We start from the raw sequence: 5,054 nt of genomic DNA, 5'->3' as shown, positions 1-5,054 counted from the left end.
TGAAAGTTGGCACCTCGTAAGCTATTTCTACGATGGATGCACAATCCGAGAGCGCCAATTTGTTGAGATGATGTGCAATGGGGATTTCTCCAGAAGGATCCTGACGAAGCTATCGAGTACCTGAATGAGTTAGCTGAGAAAGCCCACACTTGGACTGGACCAAGTGCTACTGAGAGCACCAGTAGGTCCCGGCCAGCTGGAGTTTATTAATTAAGGGAAGAGGACAACCTTAAGGCCCAACTTTAAGCTTTGACGAAGCAAATCGAGGCCCTCAAAAGTAAAGAAAGTTAAGGAATCCATATGGTGGCGAGGATAGAGGCACATAAGCCATGTCTCGTTTGTGGGAGAAAGAACCATCTAGCTTAGGATTACCTTACTTTAAGTGAAATGAGAGGGGTATACAAGGAGCAGTGTAACGCTTTGGGCGTATACAGAAAACCTTATACACCTTTCTCTGAAACTTATAATCCTGGTTAGAAAAACCACTTGAACTTCAGTTGGCGAGATTCGAACCAACATACATAATCATCTAGAGGGCAATGGAGATCAGAACAATAACATCAACCACCAAAGACATATTTTGCACCTCAGAATAACATGCAGCTGAAAGGAAATTCTCTAGAGGATACCCTAAAAGCTTTTATAGACGAGCAAACTAAGACGAATCAAATGGTTAATTCAATGCTCGTGCAGCTGGTGGAAGAGAATAAGGAAATAAAAAGTCATATCACAAAGCTGAAACAAGCTTTAACCGTTCAGTAGCGTGGTAAATTTCCATCACCAGCCCAGTGCAATTTTAGAGGACAACACATGGCTCAAACTTTAAACTCTAAAGGTCAAAATATCAAGGAAGTTAACGCCATCTCTTGTGACGACTTTAACTTTTAATCATCATCTTATGTTCATACTTAACATTACTTAACCTCTACTACTTTCTAGTTATAACCTCTTAAAAATTCAGGCGAATTTTTTTTACCATTCATACGTCTAAATGTTGTAGCATTTTGCTAGCATTCTGTTTTTAACTATTTGTACGTCTAAATGCAGTAGAATTTTACTAGCATTCTGTTTTCAACCATTTGTACTTTTAAATTTTGTAGCATTTTACTAGCATTCTATTACATTAATCATACCTTGTGACTAGAGGTTGCTATGCATAGCCTCATTGTCTCGTAAACTCAACTTTCGTTACATAAGTCATCTCTATTCATAAAACACTATTTACTTTTTTACACGAAACACGTGATGCATCCACAACCCACTTACCCACACTCCACTGCTACATCCTCTCTGCATGCCCAACAACAAGTTTCAGGGATCCGGTGCCTTACCCGAGCCTTCTACAACACGAACAAACTTAATGAGCTTTCTCTCAACAAGTAACAGTAGGTCATAATAGATGCAATAATTATGCATACCCATATATGCATTCATGTCATAAATACTAAGATACTTTGTACTATTAAAACACGTATTGCTTAGGTTCTTCTTCTTTCATTACATACTTTGTTCAACTTTCGTCTCACTTTAGTCATTCACATTGTATTTTCATGTTCTGAACGACTCTCATTCTTCTTTACAGATACCGTACCTTTATATGAATCAATTTATGTTTTTCATTTTCTTGTCTTTTACTTCTTATGGGTCATGTCATGTTGTACCATAGTGCGCATAACCAGTGAGGAGTGGGGTAGCTAACCAATACAAGTCAGTCATGGTTTCATTTCTTTTATAGTCTCATAATAACCTTTCCTTCGAAGGCTGGTACAAACAGGATGTTTAGTCTCTTACCTTTTATCAATTTTCTCATTGAAACGGTAACTTTAGTTAAATCTTATGACTTTATGCATTTTTGAGCAAATTTTCATGAGATTAACTTTTCATTAAAGTTTAACTTTTTCACTTAACTTGACCTTGACTTGACATCGATACATATTTTTTTACAGAATAAAATTCTACTGCTACTCAAATCTTATAGATACATGCATAACATTGTATCTAACATTCACCTTGTAACTAACATTCACAATTCTACCATATGCACAATTTTTGTGCAACATAGAAAAGTAAGCTTGTTCATGATATAAATATAGAAAAACTACTGTACTTACCAAAGTTTTGCTAACGAAGCGTCCTTTGTCTCACTTGATGCTTTCCGATTTCGATCGTTAATCGATCCTATTGCATAAATTTTTTATTGTTAGATTCAAAATCTAAGATCAATAATTACATTGAAGTTTAATTGGAAAGGTTTACAATCCTTATGTTTGGTATTCAATCACAAAATATTTTCTATCTCATGAATTTGCACTAAAACTGTGCACGTTGCTCAGTCATGGGCCTAATTTTTAGTTTCGGTCAAGAATTGTGAATTCTCATTGTGTTCGGTTTCTATACATCACTGATTATCGAATCAACTTCCTTTTCATATCTTAATTCCTTATTCCTCATCAAAATCAATTTTAACTCAAAGTCTCAAACTAAATTTCGGTCTAGAACTGTGAATTTCTCTTGTATTTCCCCTCTATGAACCGACCATCCAAAATTAGGGACCAAAAAGTACAAATTTTGACTTTTTCAATGACATTTTTGCAAGAAAAGTCAAATTTTTCCTTCTCCATTAAGTCTTGGCCGGCCACCTTGCATGCCACATGCTTCAATCTCAGCTCTTCATCCAATTTTTAACTTTTAATCTCAACCATTGATAATTTAATAATTATCCTATTCTGGGTCAGTTTAATTCCTATCCGGTACGCGTTTTATTCGCGTTTTTTGGACAGTTGGTTAACTTAGTCAACCTTGACCATTCTTGACTAACTTTTCGAGGGTGATGTTTTGGTCGACTCTTGGTCAAAAAATTTTGACTTGGTCAACTCAAATCAGTCAAAACCACAATTTCTCGGTTCGGCCCTCTGAACCCCTTTTTTCGTTCTGATCGTTTCTAAAACCCTAGAATTGATGTCTTTCAATTATTTTCCATTTCTTAAACTTATCATTCATGTGTTTACCCACTTGTGGGCTTAACACAACATTCCATACTTCTTTCTTAAATACAGTCCAAAAATCGATAACTGCATCGTAGTTCAGAAAATTTTAAACTTTAGCTTATAACTTGTTATTCCATACTTATATCAACAAATACTTATCATAAAAATATTTATATTAATGATACAAAGGATTCTAGAGAATATTATCCTATAAAATAATTTTGATAAATTTCTCGGTCATGACATCTCTACTCGAAGTGGTAAGAATTTAGACACGCCATCGACAAGTACTACCACTTCGAGCAATAAAGAATCGGCTCAGGAAAAAGAAGAGCCAACAAAAAATTTTGGTAAAGGTGTCTTTCCCTCAAGCTCTCTGACCTGCTGGGAAAGTATTGGAAAATCAAAGTGAGATCCTAGAGCACTTGACACAATTGAAGATCAATATTCCCTTACTGCATGTGATCAAGCAAGTGCCGGCCTACGCCAAAGTTATAAAGGATCTGTGCACCATGAAAAGGAAGCACCACGTCAAGAAGACTATATTCTTGACGGAACAAGTAAGTGCAGTGATTGAGAAGAAGACACCACCAAAGTATAAGGATCCAAGTTGTCCCACCATTTCCTGTCAGATTGGGACACATGAATTCGGCCAAGCGTTACTAGACCTAGGATCGAGCGTTAACCTCATGCCCTATTTGGTCTACTTGCAATTGGGTCTTGGAGAAATTAGGCCCACATCTGTGGTTCTGCAACTGGCCGATGGATCCGTTAAAAGACCACAGGTAATAGTGGATGATGTTTTGTTGCAATTCGACAAGTTTTATTACCCTGTGAATTTTCTTGTCTTAGATATACAATCTGTGGTGAAAATAGAGTCATCCATTCCTATCATTCTAGGAAGACCTTTCCTTGCCACAATAAATGCCCTCATTAACTGTAGGAACGGTCTCATGAAGATATCTTTTGGGAATATGACCCTTGAGGTGAATATTTTTCACATTCAGAAGCAACCACGTGATGACGACGAGTGTCAACAAACTTTCATGATAAACACGCTCGTCGAGGAGGAGGTTCAACTAGGATATAACTCGGATGATCTTGAAAACTTCCTTTAAAAATCTAAATCTGAGAGTTCCGGTCCTTATGAGCTGACTAACATTTTTACCATTTTCTAACATTTCTAACATTTCTCCTGACAGAAAGAGAAAAACCAAAATCATCCATCAAGGAGGCCTCAAAAGTCAAGCTAGCCCAACTACCTGATAGTTAAAAATATGTGTTCTTGGGAGATGAAGGCACATTTCTAGTCATCATCTCGTCTAAACTTGATGCATCGTAAGAACTGTTGGGAATGGTGTCCTAGAAGCATGAGATGTAATAGGATATTTATTATTTATTTAATAAAATAGTTTATTCATTATTTTATGTGCATATATTTATGAATATTTTGTGAATATCAATGAAAATTCCATGATTATTTATGTAACCTTAAACACTGTATATAAGTGTTATATACGAGAAGATAATGTTTAAGGATAATAATCAAAAAGCAATGTTCATAATGAATTTAATTAAAGTTCAGAATCTTTAATTAAAACATTATTAATACATGTCATTCCCATTTAGAATGGAACGGTGTTATCCGCACTGTTAATATGGCGAGATATTGAATGAGTGTATTTCGCATAATGAGATTATGTGGAACAATGACACAGACACAATATGAATTTCTAATAATTCCGTTAAGTATAGAAATTATAATTGAGTCTACCGATGGTCATATATAGGATGATCTTAATCCTGAGTTCTTAACAGACTCCTATTTATGGATTTGTGTCTTTTGATTTACTCGGTACGGATTCTGAGATCCTGAATCCTATTCCTTGTATTTTGGAGACATGATGAAGTAGGTAGCCGGGAATGTTATTACACGAGATGGAATCCATTCCTTCTTAAGAAAGAAGTAGATAAATAATTCTCTTGAGGGTTGATTCGGTACTTGGACCAGTAGGAGCTCCGATTCATGAATGTGTTTTATGAATCACTGTCCATTAGAAAATCAAT

The sequence above is a fragment of the Morus notabilis genome, unplaced genomic scaffold (assembly GCF_000414095.1).
Source record: "Morus notabilis unplaced genomic scaffold, ASM41409v2 Scaffold1211, whole genome shotgun sequence".
In the NCBI taxonomy this organism is placed as follows: Eukaryota; Viridiplantae; Streptophyta; class Magnoliopsida; order Rosales; family Moraceae; genus Morus; species Morus notabilis.
This window is presented reverse-complemented; position numbering follows the sequence as displayed.